Source organism: Aotus nancymaae, unplaced genomic scaffold (genome assembly GCF_030222135.1).
Source record: "Aotus nancymaae isolate 86718 unplaced genomic scaffold, 86718_ANA_hifiasm-v0.15.2.pri h1tg000073l, whole genome shotgun sequence".
In the NCBI taxonomy this organism is placed as follows: Eukaryota; Metazoa; Chordata; class Mammalia; order Primates; family Aotidae; genus Aotus; species Aotus nancymaae.
In genome coordinates, this window is record NW_026988488.1 from 4,495,434 (window position 1) to 4,512,772 (window position 17,339).

Here is a 17,339-nt window from a genome sequence, read left to right on the forward strand (position 1 = left end):
CCCAACATATTGTCTTTTAACCCCCTCCCAGACGCCTTCCCCAGAGTCCCCACAGTCTATTGTATTGCTCTGTATTTTTTTGCATCCTCATAGCTTAGCTCCTGTTTATAAGTAAGAACATAGGACATTGTTTTTATTCCTGAGTTACTTCACCTAGAATAATGACTTCCGGTTTCATCACAGTTGCAGCAGGAAACATTATTTTTCCTTTCCTGAAGTCTTTTTATAGCTGAGTAATATTCCACAGTGTATATATACAAATTCTTTATCTACTCATTGGTCAATGGGTACTTAGGTTGGTTCCACGTCCTAGTAGTTGTGAGTTGTGCTCCTATAAACATGCATGTGCATGTATCTTATTCATATAATGATGGCATAAGAAATTTCTAAGCAGCAAAGCATTCAAGAGGTGGTCTCTCTACTTCTAACAGCCTATGATCGGATACGGAAGCAAAGTATTGACTTAAAGTTGGAACTTACATTTAAAAGGGAATCAGACGGTACAAGTCTGGAAAATCTGCAGCCTGGCCTTGTGGTAAAGAAAGACTCCAAGCAGGCTGTGAAACAACCACTTGCTAGAGAAATTAACATGACTGAAAGGGAGCCCAGTGCTAATATCCAAGACAATGAGAAAAAGCTCCGGAAGGCATTTCAGAAGTCTTCAGAACAGCCCTTCCCATCATAGGCCAGAGATCTAGAAGGAAAAAATGGTTTAAGTGGCCTGCTCAGCCTCAGGACACTGCTTCTCACATCTTGCATCTCCTGGCTCTAGCTTCAGCTCAGAAGGGCCCAGCTATAGTTCAAGCCACTGCTTCAGAGAGTGCAAGTTATAAGCCTTGTCAGATTCCACATAGTATGAAGCCTGAAGGTACAGAGAACATAAACATGAAGTAGGCTTGGCAGCTTCTACCTAGATTTCAGAGGATGTGTGGAAACCCTGGGTGCATGCTTCAGGGGAAGATACACTGCAGTGAGCCTCTAATAGGGCAGAACTATGAGGAAATGTGGGGTTGGAGCACCCACACAGAGTCCCCACCAGGGAACCACCTAGTGGAACTATGAGAAGGGTGACCCCATCCTTTAGATCTAAGGATGGTAAAGTTAGCAGTGTTTTTCATTCTCAGCCTGAAAAAAGCCCCAGGCATTGGACCACAATCCATCAGAGTGGTCACATGGGCTGCATCTAGCAAAGCTACAGGGGCAGAACTGCCTGAGGTATGGGAGCCCACCTCCCACACCAGGGTACCCTGGATGTGGGAGTCAAGGGAGATTATTTTAGAGCTTTAAAATCTAATAACTACCATATCTGGTTCTTGGGGTTGTGTGGGGCATTTTGCCCCTTTCTTTTGACTGATTTCTATTTTTTGAAATGGGAATGTCTATTCAATGCCTGTATCACAATTCTACCTTGGGAGTAAATAACTTGGTTTTTCATTTCACAGGCTCATAGGTAGAAGAAACATCTCCACATGAGACTTTGGACTTTAGGTTCAGGACTTGGGACTTTTGAGATCAGGCTGGAAAGTTAAGACTTTGGAGGACAATTGGAAATGTATGATTTTAATTTGCAATATGAGAAGGACATGAGATTTTAGGGGGAGGGGCTTGACGATATGGTTTGAATATTTGTCCCCTCCAAATCTCATCTTGAAAGGTAATCCTCATTATTGGAGTTGCAGTCTAGTTGGAAGTGTTGGATCATGAAGGAGAATCCCTCATGAATAGCTTAGCACCATTCTTGCTATTATCAGTGATTTCTTGCTCTGAGTTCACAAGCAATTTGGTTGTTTAAGAGTGTGCCATTTTCCAATCTCCTCTCCGCTGCTTTTGCTCTCACCACGTAACATTCTTCCTTCCTCTTCACCTTCTGCCATGATCGTAAGCTTCCTGAGGCCCTCATCAGAAACAGATGCCAGCATCATGCTTCCTGTGCAGCCTGCAGAAACGTAAGCCAATTCAACTCTTTTTTTTATAAATTATCAAGCCCCAGGTATTTCTTTATAGCAATGCAAAAGTTGACTAATACTGCCCATATACCCACTTTTCCAGAGCAGCTTTGCTTTTTCTCTTATAGACCTTCAATTGCATGTAAGATTTTATTTGAATCAAAGGCTTCATTATGTACCCACCCAACCAACCAACCAAAATACCCTGGTTGATTTCTTGAGGTTCCTTCTAGAGATTACAGTCTAGAAGTTTAAATATGAGAGCAGAGATAAGAGCATGTTACCTAAAAAAATCGCTTTGTGAGATACTTCCTGCTCCCAGGTATAGTCATTCTTCAGGCAGAGAAATGCCACAGCTGACTAAACTTAGTCTCCTGGTTCTGGTACTGCCTTAGTCTGTCTTAATCCCATATGTCCAGTTACGTGGTGGCAGAAAGAGGGAGCCTAGACTTTATTACGGTGTGCTTTCTGTCACTCTCCCACAGTGCATTATTCAGGGCTATGTGGGAGAGGGGTTTTATTTAGGTAAGATGGGCCAGGGTTCAAAACTAGAAAGCAAACAAACTCAAAACATTTCTCTCACAAAATTGTGGTCTCTAATCTCTCCATCTTTATTTATTCTTCTGTTAATTTTGTGGTTGGAACAAGTCTAATTATAAATACAATCTCCCCCAGATGGCCATCCTTTTCAGCCAGAGTCCAAAGTACAGGGAACTGTGTTGTTGTCACCATTTGCTTTACATCTGGAATCTCAAAAAAGGATGAAGCAAGGGTAAGCCATGGCCTGTGTCTCCTAACAGAAATTCTGATGTGGGGCTGCTGGAGACTGAACCAGAGGACAAAATAAAGAGAGAATATTCTTTGTTTTAGCAAGGAAAGTGATACACAAACGATAGACCTCCAAAGAAGATATGAATTGCTTGGAAGAAATGTGGTTTGCAAGACCAGTCAGAAGGAGAAACTAAATAAGAACTCTCAGAATTTAGATTCTAGGTGACGATAACCTCAGAAAGAAAAAAGAAATTTAGGCTCAAATTTTTGAAAGTAGCCAGGAAAAGAGGCAGCTACTATGTCAGAGGATCCAAAAAGTGATTTCCTTGTCAAGACTTCTGCCTTTTCCCACTATTGCTCCTTGACTGTCCTTACAGAGGAACTTTGGGTGAAAAGAATGGATCTTAAGAGTGAAATATCTTTTGGCTCCATGACATCAATTTTCTAATTTGTTCAGATACCACGACTTTTGAACATGGTATCAGAAATAATTCAAGTTCACTGCAATAAACACTGACATAAATGCCTACTAAGTGCCATACAACGTGTGTTAGACCAAGAAGTTCACAGCTTAAAAGGAGAAAGGGTAAACACAATTTCAACACAAAGCATACGTGGAATTATAGTGGTCCAAATAATGTCTTGCAGAGCATAATGGAGGGGCACTCAACTTAAAGACACGTTTCATAGAACATGAAATCTGGACAGAAACAGAGAACATGCAGTCCAGCTTCTCTGTATAGATTAGAAACGTGATGTTCAGAATACTGAAGAGACTTGTCCAAGTTTACAGAGCCAGCCAGTGGCAGAACTGGACTTCTAGTTTAGAGAATCAGACTCAATAAGTCTTCTGCCATTCTGCACAGATAATGAACTTTTGAACTTTTCCTTCCTTTGAAGTGGGCATTTTGATCTGCAAATTATTCCAGTACTCTGGGGAAATATTAAAAAAAAAAAAAACATATAGAAGAAGCTGGCGAACTTTCTGTAGTGTGAAGGACATGCTTGCTGATTGCCTGGAAAAGCAGATTTTATCTGTCTCTGTGTGTCCTTTCCTTTCTTATATGATGGGTTCCAAATGAACAGCCCTCACACAGAAATATACCATCACTTAATTGTGTAGCAGGACTAGGGGTCCCAGGTTTATTATCCCTAAAAGGAGTGGAATTCAGGTTGGGAAAAAGACATCTTCGGTTCCCTTATCTCTCTCCCACATTAAGAGTTGTCATTTCTAACACTCTCAGGGCAAGACAATCGTAGACAAGTTTCCTAATATAATTACATTAAGGGTTTCATATTCCAGCCAGGCACAGTGGCATGCACCTGACATCCCAGCTACTTGGGAGGCTGAGGCAAGAGGATCGTTTGAGCCCAAGAGCTTGAGGCCAGCCTAGGCAATATAGCAAGATCCTATCTCTAAAAAAAGTTTAATATTCCTGTTAGGTGGTATTTCAACACCTTTGCAAACACCCTTCAGTAACAGAGACTCCACTAGCTTCAGAGATAAACAGTTCCATCTCAGAATAAATCTGATAGAAAGCACTGTCTTATGGCCAATAGACAGACATCTGATTCCCTAAAGTTTCCTCCCTCTGAGGACATTCTCATGAAGTTGGTATCCTCTGGCTTTCAGAGATTTGAAGACCAAAATTACACTACTTGGAGTTTTCTCTTCTCCAGGATATACAATCTCATATCCTTCCATTGTTCTTCATGAGACCTGGATTCTAACCCTTTCCTTGACTGTAATGCTCTAGACTCATTCTTGTTTTAACTCAAGAAAAGCATGTGGGGAGACATATTCTTTCATATGTTTCTGGTAGGATTGTTAATTGACAGAGATTCAGGATAGGATAATTTAGCAACATCTATGAATATTTTAAATGTGGATATCCTATGACTCAGGAATTACATTTAAGATTCCATTCAACAAAAATAGCAGCATCAGTGGATGGATGGATAGATACATAGAGAGATAGATAGATAAAGGTGGTATTTCTTCTCCCTGGAAAAATTTAAGTGCCCACTAAACAAGCATTGATTTAAAAATTCGCTATAACCATACTATGAAATAAAATGCTAGCATTGATATGCTTGAAGTAGAGCTACTTTATACTATGGAAAGATGCCCAAGGTACATTAAGTGAAAAAAGTAAGTTGAAAATCAATATGCACTGTATGCTTTCATTTTTGTAAAAGAAGTACCACAAAAATTATATGTGGGTATGTTTATATGAAAACATAAATTTTATAGGCATAGGAAGCATCTGGAGAGATACACACTAAATTATCTCTGAGATGCAGGCTTAAAGGGGAAATGGTGGTGGGGGAGATTTTCTTCTTGATAAATGTCTTTATTGGTTTCAATGACAATGAATTACTTTTTAAATTAAAATAAATTAAGATGATAAAATAAGAGGATAGCTGAAGAAATCAAGTTGATCCATCCCCTCTACTTTCTTATTTATTACAGTCACCCCAGGGATATCTGTACAAAGGCAGGTATAACGAACAGTTTACTGTGAACCCTGGAGCCAGACTGCCTGAGTTCAAATTCAAGCTTTGATCTAGTAGCACATGATTGTGGTGAAGTTACTTTATAAATCAGTTTCCTCCTTTTTGAAATAGGAATAAACATTATTCTTATCTCAGGACGTTGTTCTGAGGATTAAATAGTTTAATACATGTAAAATACTTAAATCATGACTGGCACACAGCAAAAGTTTAATAGATATAAGTGTCAATATAATTCTTATTGTCTTATAATCAATTATATTATATACTCTCAGTTGCCAAGACTTTAAATACTCATAATCCTTAACTCCTTCCTTTTCTTCACTCTTCACAATAAGTCAATTACCATGTCCTGAATTCTATTAGGTCAAGCTGTATGCAATTCTTATTTCTGAATAACAGAAAGGGTTGAATATCAGTCACATTCCATTGTTCAGCCTAATACCTTCCCACGATTTAAAAATACTTCTCATTATTTTCCTGCATTAGTACACTAGGCTTCAACTGTTACAGCAGTCAGTCTTTTAAGTGACCTCCCTAATACCTGGTTCTTTTCTTACACTAACCTGAGTTACATGCATGCTCCTGATGGAGTTATGACCCTAAACCTACTGATCATGCTTCATCCTGCTCACAGGCTACCAATGACGTCTTATTGATCACAAATTAACAAAAGCAATTTTCATTCGTTTTTCTGACAGTGTGTATATAACAGGTAATCTTCACATGTATAATATGCTCTCATGGACTTACTCTGATTTTGGCTTACCCCAAAACAAATTATCCAGGGAAGTGACGCACATTCACCACAAATTTTTGATATGTTATTCATAGAAGCATTTTATAAAAATGTGAGTAATGAAATCAAAATTTAAATTAACTTGGCCACTTTGAATGACACCAGAAGGTATTTACCTGATAACATTAAGTGTTTTAAAATAACTCAGAGATGATTTTATTTCTTTTAAAGATGAACAAAGTTGATGGAAATAACTTGTAAACTTCTGGACAACTTGCTCACGATTTGGTTTTAAATGTATCTTTAACGTGTTTGGAACCATTGATCAAATCAACCATGACTAGATACTACGTACAACAGGGCATTGTGGTTTGCAATTGTTTTTCTCAGCAGCTCAACTGAGTTTGAAATTTATAAAACTGCCTTTTTGTTTATAATATTGTACACAGTGTATATTCATTAAACACTTGTTACGTAACTGGTACTGTGCTATTCTGTGATCTTATTAATAGCAATATTCATAATCTCATTTTCACTCAGTGGGCAGTAAGCATCCCTTATTTATCTATCCTTGCCTTCTCTCTAATAAGGAATGTACCCAAGTGTAAGGTAAAAAAGAAAAATATAAGTTACTGTAAAGTTATAGCCTATAAGCCCTAGAACTTTCAAGTCCTTACAATGATAGTCACCCACTGTAGAATGATTAGGTAAGTATAAGGGTGAGGGTTTTAGGCAACTCTCAGTAAGCTAGCTCATAACTCCACCCAACCCCATCTCTTATTCAAGAAAGCACATTGGAAAACAAGTTAGTAAAGATGATCTTATTATAAGATAACTCTGAATCTACTTAATTTTCCTTTTGGGTAAATCATTTGCAAACTTTGGTAGTTTAACTTTTATGGGTAACAGATTACTTTCGACACATCAGTGCATTGCAACACTGGTCTGGTCTTCTGAATAAAGTCCAAGTCCTTTTGGCTGGCCTTCAGGAGTGGCTGTGCTCTGACCCTCACATTCTATGAGTACCTTTCCCATATCTATTGCTCTAAAGAAATGGATCTCTTCACTGCTCTCTATTCACACTAAGCCTTGGTGCTTTCTCTTCACATCAAGGACTAGTGTTTGAGGTAGAATTTAATCTCAGGCAGGTAGTCTGGCACTAGAATTTGGGTATTTAACAAGTACATTCTAATGCCTCTCATATAATTCTTGCATTATAGTGCTTTCTGTAAGATATGGGAGGAAGGCAGACTGTCTCTTTCATGTGCATTTTTGTCCTCTATGGAAATGTGCATGTAGTAGGTCTATTCAGTTAATATGGGTTGAATAAATACTCTACCTTGTTGGGATGGTTAAAAATGTGAGCAGCCTTTAAAAATAAATATATCAAAGTTTAGGGAAGCTGCATTAAAAATTGAGCCCACTCCAGCCTGGGTAACAAGAGCGAAACTCTGTCTCAAAAAAAAAAAAAAAAAGAAAAAAGAAAAAAAGAAAAATTGAGCCCAATGTATTTTTATATTAGATCCTGTGGCAAATCAAAAAGACTACTGGAGATAAGAAAACAAACTTTGTCTTGTGAATTAACTGTTTATTGCTTCACAAAGATTACAGGTGGCTTCTAGCATAGCTACTCCTTCAAGTCAAAAAGTTAAAAGCTCTAGAACCACAAGGCAATTTACAAAGCCACTGCATTTAAATTTTACTGCTTCATGGATAACATGTTTTATTTCTTTGATTTACTAGTTATTTGACACTGAGTTGAATGTCTGGGCTTTTCTATCCCCATCTGTAAAATGGAAATAAACCCTCTACAAGATTGTTGTAAGGATTAAATATCATAATGTATATAAAACACCTAGTCCAGTGCTTGGCATTTATTAGGGGCCCCAAACATAGCAGTTTTTAACCTCATCCTGTCTTTTCACTGAGATTACAAATTTCTAGCACAGGGCTAATCACAGGGGAAGAGCATAGTACATACTAGGATACATATGCTTTGGGGAGGCAAAATTGAAACCTCTAGAATGTTAAGCAGCAATTCAGTGTGTGATTTTTTTCTTTAAATCTGGAAGTCATCACTGCCTATTCTTGTCACTAACTCCTCACACCAAATATAGCACCAAGTCTTATCTATTTTACCTCCTGAATATCTCAAATATGTTCCCTTATTTGTAAACCCTCACTGTTTCTCACCCAGATGGTTGCAACAGCCTTCTAGTTGGTCTCCTTTTTGGTCTTGTTCTACCTGATTCCACTCTCCACACTTGCCGGAGTCTTTCTAAAATTCAAATCTAATCATGTCACCCTCTGGCTTAAAACACTTCGGCAATTCTTCATCATGCTAATGGTAAAATAAAAGAAAAACTCCTTAATGTGACTTGCTATTCAGTTAAGTCCAATGCCTACCTTTCTCTTTGGTCTTATCTCTGACTACTTGCTATGCACAAACTGTATGATTTGGTACAGTTGAATTACCTGGAATTCTACTGACAACAATTCATTATGTGGCCTAAACGTCCTTACATCTCTCTGCTTCATCCACTGTCTTCTTTGCCGTTTGTTGAACACATCGAACACATTCTCACTTTAGGGTTTTTGCACTTGCTGTTTCCTCTGCCTTAATTGCTCTTCCTCTACCTATATATATTGACCCATCAATTTCCTTCACATCTCTGTTCAAAATTATCACAACTCTATCTATAATAGCACTCTGCCCCCTACACTCTTTACCCTGTACTTCTTATCTTCTTGCCTTGTTTACTTTTCTTCATACTATCTGATTTTACACATGTATGTGTATGTGTGACCTGCTTCCAGAATATTTGCTACATGAGAGCAGAAACTAAATGTTATTTAAATTAGTGCAACTTTTTGTTTCAAAAACTTTTCATTCCTACATTTCCAGTCATTTCCTGGGTAATATCTATTTGATCTTCAGGTTACATCTTCTTTTGCAGTAAACAGCTGGGTTAGGCATACTTCCTCTGGCCTTCCCCAGCTCCTGCTTTCTCTGTGACAACACTAATCAGATTATTTCTCCGTAGAAAAGGTAAATGGGCCCAGATCATGACAGTCATTGAATGCCACATCATGCTGTTTGAATTTCATTCTACTCATTGTGAAATCATAGAAAAAATATTTGGGGGGATAGGGATATTGTGTCTTGAAAGAAGTTTTTGAAATATTTTTCTGGCCACACTGTACAAGATATATTAAAGGAGAGCAGGGAGAGCAGAGATCTCTATGGACAGGGATATAAAGACTGAAACAAAGAGAAAAAACTTGAAGCATACAGAATTGAGAATGTGCCTGGAGCTGTCATGAAGGAATAATTAACAGGGCTATATGAAAATTGGATGCAATGAAATATGCAAATTACGGCAATGACAGTATTAAGGTATTGAATCTGGGTGGCTATAAAGTTGAGCTGCAGTATTTCAAGGAGAAATCTAAGTGGGAATGGTTATGAAGTAGTTGGAAATTTGAAGTTACAAAAAAGTTAAAGATGCCCTGATAGGTTTGGGGGTCACACTTATTAGAAGGACTGTGCTACTGAGGAATACAGTGGAGAGGGTAGAGATCTCTAATTTTGATGTTAATTCTATGGTGGAATCTAAAGCTAAATTGTATTGCTTTTTTTCTAGGCTTTGAAGAAAGATGTCACTAGATAGAAAACATGGCTAAAACTGATTAAGCTCTGCCTATGTCCTAGTTGCTGTGCTAGGCATACAGTGGGTATTTGATTCTCACAATAAAGCTGTACACTAGGTTATGTTTCTCCCAATTTATAGATGAATAAACAGAGGCTTAGCAAAATTTCATATAGCCAGAAAAGGTGCAGCTTGCATGGGAACTCAGATCTTTGTTGTTCTTTCTACTGCAACACCTCCCAATGAACAAATATTATCAATAGACCTCTGTTGTAAAGGACATCAAAATATTATATCCCACTGTGTTCCCCAGTCTTGATTTTTAAAGAGTTTTTGCTATGATATAACATAACTGATGGCAGAGAGAACTGACCTGTGATGAATATGTAGTAGGAAAAAGCTTTTGTGGTTTACTGTAAAATGGTAAGGATTAAAGAGATTTACTGACCTCTGCAACAAGCTGTCCACTCCTCATAATGTGCTATGGCTACTATTCGGGGTGGGAAGACACTCTAGTACCTATTTTAGAAATTAACCTGGGTTTATGGAAGCCTTTATGGAGAAAACAAAGCTGACTTCAACTCTTTCCTGATTCATTTTACTATGGGAGGCAGAGGCCTAAAATTATATTTGAGGGTGTGGGCTCTTTTTTTGAAAGAAAAATACCTAAATGTACTTCACAATTATGAAAATGTAAAACAATTTTAACTGAAATGAACAATGAAGAATGAAACTTAAGTTCTTTTCTGTTTGTTTGCAGGGATTTGGAACTGGCTTCTTCTGTTTGGGGCTTAGGAAATGGATTTGGGGTCATAGTTTCTGTTGAGGACTGACAGAGTCATAAACAAGCTCCATCTGGCAACATGAAGGCAGGCTGAGGAAATCAGCCATGATAGATGGGCTGCAGGAACAACCATCTCTAGGATTTAAACGTTTTCCTGTCTTATATTATAATTCCTTTCAGGAAAATTTGTAAGACATCACAATCTGTAGCTGTTGTGCCTTGGATAATAAAGGAAAGAACATTTATCTACTCTGAGAAAAAGAGACAAAAAGAGAAAAATAACAACCTGGTAAAATGGTGGTAAGGAGACAGCTTGAGAAGAAAGGCAAAGAAGTCTGGGGTTATAGGTGAAAAGAGACCACCAGGAAAGATTTGAGGCAAATGTAAGCATTAACCAAGGAGTCTCAGAAAGATGTAAAGAGAGGAGTTAATAATCATGGAATTTCTTCTGCTACCTGAAAGTCTCCTACGATTCTGGCAACCCAGGCCAGTCTGTGGGTTGACACCTCAGCAGTTTTTGGCTATGATTTTGAATCTACCTCCTTTGCCTGAGCCCATCTCACCAGCACTGCCAGTTTCCTCTTTCTATTTCATTGATCCTTGCTGGTGGCAAGAGAGAAGGGAAGGTTCTGGAGTTATCAGCCTGCATCGTCATTCTTGCCCCCCTGCCCCCTAGGAAGCTGGAGCAGGGAAGGAGGGGACTGCAGGTTGAAACAGCAAGCTACTCACAGGCCAAGGTGAGGGACAGGGTACCTTTGATCAGCTCCCCATTAATGGACTGTTTTTCCTCTTGTCCTATTTTTTTTCTTATTCTTTCTTTTTTTCTTCCCTTTGGTCTTTAAAATTTATTTATTTATTTACCTACTTAGTCTGTGCTAAGCAGACATGGTTAGCTATCTAAAGGTCACTAGGATGAAACCATTTGGCCAGAGCCCAGTGTGTCAGCTTTGCCAGGGACACACTGTTCTACTGTAACTCAGCACTATCAAAAACACTCAATTAAAGCCCATTTTACTTTTCTTTTCTCCCTTATTTTCCCCTTTCATCTTTTCATATACCCACTCTTTTAGGTCTGTTACTCTAATTGTATCTGTTTTCTCTGTTTTTCCTATTTCCATTCTTTGCAGTCTCTACTCTTTTCCCCAGGCTTGGTTCCTTCTGCTTCAGTTGACTTGATCTAACTTCCCCACTGCCAGTGGAAATTTTCTGTGTCTAGTAGTCTGGGCAGGTGGCAGGTAGAAAAGCCAGTGAAGTACTGTTTTTAATTTATACAAAATGGTACTAAAGTTAAGCTATTGGTGGCTGGGCATGGTGGCTTATGCCTGCAATCCCAACACTTTGGGAGACAGAGGTAAGTGGATCACTTGAGGCCAGGAGTTTGAGACCAGCCTGGTCAACATGCCAAAACCTTGTCTTTACTGAAAATACAAAAATTAGCTGGGCATGGTGGTGCATACCTGTAATCACAGGTACTCAGGAAGCTGAGGCAGGAGAATTGCTTGAACCCAAGGAGACACAGGCTGCATTGAGCTGAGATCACACCACTGGATTCTAGCCTGGGTGATAGAGTAAAACTGTCTCAAAAAGAAAAAAAAAGTTAAGTTTTTGGTGAGATCTTGATAGAATGCTGAAATGAAACAGGAGCTAGTGAGAGGAGGTGAGGAACCCACACCGCAGAGGGATTCTCACTTGAGAAAAGACGGATGACACATGAAGATCATCAAACAGGGAAACTAGAAACTATATTTCTTTATTTTTTGTTTATTTTTTTATTTTTTATTTTTTATTGCATTTTAGGATTTGGGGTACATGTGAAGAACATGCAAGATTGTTGCATAGGTGCATACGTGGCAGTGTGATTTGCTGCCTTCCTCCCCTTCACCTATATCTGGCATTTCTCCCCATGCTATCTCTCCCCAACTCCCCACCCCCCACTATCCGTCCCCTATTTCCCCCCAACAGACCCCCGTGTGTAGTGCTCCCCTCCCTGTGTCCATGTGTTCTCATTGTTCAACACCCGCCGATGAGTGAGAACATGTGGTGTTTGATTTTCTGTTCTTGTGTCGGTTTGCTGAGAATGATGGTTTCCAGGTTCATCCATGTCCCTACAAAGGATGTGAACTCATCGTTTTTGATGGCTGCATAATATTCCACGGTGTATATGTGCCACATTTTTCCTGTCCAGTCTATCATCGATGGGCATTTGTGTTGGTTCCAGGTCTTTGCTATTGTAAACTGTGCTGCAATGAACATTCGTGTCTATGTGTCCTTATAACAGAACAATTTATAATCCTCTGGATATATACCCAATAATGGGGTTGCTGGGTCAAATGGAATTTCTATTTCTAGGTCCTTGAGGAATCGCCACACTGTTTTCCACAGTGGTTGAACTAATTTACACTCCCACCAACAGTGTAAAAGTGTTCCTATTTCTCCACATCCTCTCCATCATCTGTCATCTCCAGATTTTTTAATGATCGCCAATCTATAGGGTTAATATTGTCATGTGTGAATTTGATACTGCCATTTTGATGCTAGCTGGCTGTTTTGCCCGTTAGTTGGTGCAGATTCTTTATTGTGTTGATGCTCTTTACCATTTGGTATGTTTTTGGAGTGGCTGATACTGGTTGTTCTTTTCTATGTGTAGTGCCTCTTTCAGGAGCTCTTGTAAAGCAGGCCTGGTGGTGATGAAATCTCTGAGTACTTGATTGTTCACAAAGGATTTTATTTTTCCTTCACTTATGAAGCTTAGTTTGGCTGGATATGAAATTCTGGGATGACAGTTCTTTTCTTTAAGGATGTTGAATATTGGCCCCCACTCTCTTCTGGCTTGTAGGGTTTCTGCTGAGAGATCTGCTGTGAGTCTGATAGGCTTCCCTTTGTGGGTAACCTAACCTTTCTCTCTGGCTGCATTTTCTCCTTCATTTCAACCCTGGTGAATCTGATGATTAAGTGCCTTGGGGTTGCTCTTCTTGAGGAATATCTTTGTGGTGTTCTCTGTATTTCCTGGACTTGAATATTGGCCTACCTTGCTAGGTAGGGGAAGTTTTCCTGGATAATATCCTGAAGAGTATTTTCCAGGTTGGATTCATTCTCTTCGTCACATTCAGATACATCTAACAAATGTAAATTAGGTCTTTTCACATAGTCCCATATTTCTTGTTGACTTCGTTTATTCCTTTTTACCCTGTTTTCTCTAATCTTGCCTTCTCATTTTATTTCATTGAGTTGATCTTTGACCTCTGATATCCTTTCTTCTGCTTGGTCAATTCAGCTGTTGAAACTTGTGCATGCTTCGCGAAGTTCTCGTGTTGTGTTTTCAGCTCCATCAATTCACTTATACTCCTCTCTAAGTTGTCCATTCTCATTAGCATTTCATCAAATCTTTTTTTAATGTTCTCAATTTCTTTGCATTGGGTTAGAACATGCTCTTTTAGCTCACGGAAGTTTCTTATTACCCACCTTCTGAAGGCTGATTCTGTCATTTCATCACACTCATTCTCCATCCAGTCTTGTTCCCCTGCTGGTGAGGAGTTGTGATCCCCTGTAGTAGGAAAGGTGTTCTAGTTTCGAATTTTTTCATCCTTTGTGCACTGGTTTCTTCCCATCTTTGTGGATTTATCCTCCTGTCGTCTTTGTCATTGCTGACTTTCTGATTGGGTCTCTGAGTGGACATCCTGTTTGTTGATGATGAAGTTATTTCTGTTTCTTAGTTTTCCTTCTAACAGTCTGGCCCCTCTGCTGTAGGACTGCTGAGGTCCACTCCAGGCCCTGCTTGCCTGGGAATCACCTGCAGCAGCTGTGGATCAGTAAGGGTTGCTACCAGTTTCTTCTGCTGCTTTGTCCCAGAAGGATACCTGCCAAATGTCAGTCTGAGCTCTCCTTTATGTGGTGACTCTTTGGATATATGGAGGTCAGAGTGCTGCTTGAGGAGACAGTCTGTCCTTTTTAGGAGCTCAAGTGCTGAGTTGTGAGCTCTGTTGTTCATTCAGAGCTACTGGGCAGGTACGTTTAAGTCTGCTGCAGCAGAACTCATAAACCCCTTTTTTTCCCATGTGTTCTGTCCCAGGGAGTTAGGGCTTTATTTATGAGTTTCCGCCGTGTTGCTGCCTTTTATTTTCAGGGCTGCCCTGCCCATCAAGGAGGCAGCCTAGTCACTGTCTGCCTGCGGAGGCTTCGCTTATCTGCTGTGGGCTCCGCCCAGCTGCAGTGTGAACTTCCCTGCAGTCCTGCTTATATGGATGTTGTTAGAACTGCCTTGGCTATGGTGGCCCATATCTATAATGATGAACTCTCTCTGTAATGGCGGGTTGCCTCGGCAATGGCAGGCTGCCTCAGCAATGGTGGACTGCCTCCATAGTGGTGGAGTGCCTCGGTAATGGTGGACGCCCCTCCCTCACAGAGCTGGATCATCCCGGGTTCAGCTGTGCTTGCTGTGAAACTCTCAACCCAGAGTGCTTCCAATTGCTGGGGTTTTTTGTTGTTGTTGTTGTTGGGGTGGGACCAGCAGTGCCTGATCACCTGGCTCCCTGCCTCGGAGCCTTTTTTTTTTTTTAGTTGAACAGTCGGCTCTCTCCCAGGTGTTCCAGTCGCCTGTTGAAAAGGTGTCGGGATCTGTGTGATTTCCTGTGCGGCGACCCACTGCGCCGGCTGAAACAGCGGAACTTAGATTCGTGGCATTTTTTTGCCTGGGAATCTCCTGGCCTGACTCCCTGTTTCAGTCCTCCCTTTTTTTTAATCAGATGAATGAGTGACTCTGCCTTCATGGAGCTTCCTGGAACTCCCCTTGATGGCTAACAGGGGACTCAGTCCCGTTTACTCTGCACCGGGAACTGCCACGCCGGGGTGCCAGCAAAACAGCCTCGCTGGCCAAAACAGCTGTGCTGGTGACCCGTGGGGCTCCTCTGCCTGGGAATCTCCTGGTCTGTGGGCAATAAAAATCCATCTGGAAATGCGATGTCCACTCACCCTCTTCACTTTCACTGGGAGCTGCAGTCCTGAGCTGCTCCTAACCAGCCATCTTGGATCTTCTCCATCAGAAACTATATTTCTTTAGGACAAGGGGAACTGATCTCCAAAGTATGAGAGACTTTGGTGCAGCCTATTTACATGATTTCAGAGATTACCATATCTTATTGACCTTTCAATCTTCCATTGCACTTTGGTCCACTCTCTCTCCATCATCACCATGACCACTACTGCTATCACCTTTTAGTCCATGATTTACTTCCCTTTTGTCTGAGCCACTACTCTTTTCTGCCAAGCCTCTTGCAGAACCCATCCCAACACCCCTGGGACTGACTCTGAATCCCTTTTTTGGTGCTCTACTTTATTGTCATCTTCTTTAATAAAATTATGAGGTGACATAAAAATGAAGACACGGAAGGCTTTGTTGAATTCAAACACATAGATCCACATTCCAACTCCAAGAACTAGAGAAGCTTCTCTTTTCCAGCTCTTCCCATGGGCATCAAAACTCAGCTCTAGGGCCCTGTCTTTGTTATCCTAGGCAATCTCCATACAGATGATGTAGAATATCCCTAACCAAAGCCCCAATGGAAAATATGGAGGCCTAGTTTAAAGGATTGAGAATTGTGTCCCCTAAACACAATTAAATCATAGGTGGAGAAAGGAGAAAAATATCCAAAAAAAAGGTAAAACATTCATATGCACCTTTATGGAAATAAAGAGAGGCAAAAAAAAATGTAAGATGACAGCTGCAGGCAAGACAAAAAAAAAAAAAAGCTTTCCAAAAATGTGGATTCTTAAGTAGTAGCACAGTTAACTAAAAAATTGTTGCATTATTTCTAGGGGATTCTCAAGCATGAGGCTCTCTTCTCGGGGTAGGTCAATGCTGTAATTTACTAAGAGTCCTGCAATTAGTTCTGGGCTCTATGTTTATGAAAGACATTGGCAAATTGGAGTTTGCCCAGAGAAATTTGAACCACAACTTAAGGTACGGCCTAGATATAAGAGCTGAAGAAACAAAAAGGGCTTATTCTGGGAAAGACAAGACTCATGGATCACTACCTTTAAATATTGAAGGTCTTACATATAGGAAATAAACTAGATATTTTTATGGCCCCTAAGTCTATATCTGGTAGCAATGGGGTAAACTCCATGGAGGTGAGAAATGGGACAGTAAGTGATGATTAGGTCATACAGAAACTTTGAGTAACTTTGCCGAGCTTAGTATATTCTTAAAAGAGGGAGGAATATATGAAACAGTCAGTATCTGAGAGCATCTATTTACTATCCTGTGCCTTGTGAAGGACTTAGAGAACTAGGAAAAAAAATTTCATTATGAGATTAGAGTAGATTTGAGAATTGGGAGCAAATGTGTCCCAGCCCTCATTAGAAGTAGCTTAGTCCTTGGAACCAGATCCACTGGATCATCTTTCCTACAAACTCCTGATAACTTTTCTCTTTCCTTTCCAAGCCATAGCTCAGTTCCCAGTCACTGAAGAGAAGGCACATTATGCGTTTTTCACAAACTGATGGATTTTTGCTTCTCAAAACTCATGTATTCCACTTCAGAGAGGAGAAGAGAAACCTTCAGTGATCTTTCCAATCCTGAAATTCTAGGAAATTACCTCATCACTCACCTCTATACATTGAAGTGTTCCTACATGCTGTATTCTCTTCTTCTAATGCTTTTCATTTTCCTACATCAGGTCTGGCTCCTCCCCTTGGAGTCAATGTTGTACAATGCAAAGAGCAAAGACTTTAGATCCTAGCTCAAAGACACTCAAATTCCAACTTAGCTTCCCACAGCACATGCAACATTGACCAAATTACTTCACTTCTGGGACTCTTAGATGACACATTTGTAAAATGGGAATAATGCCACTCATATGATAGGATTTCAATGAGGGCTAAGTGACATAAAGTATATAAAGTTCTCAGCATAATCCTTACAAATAGGTGTTATTTAA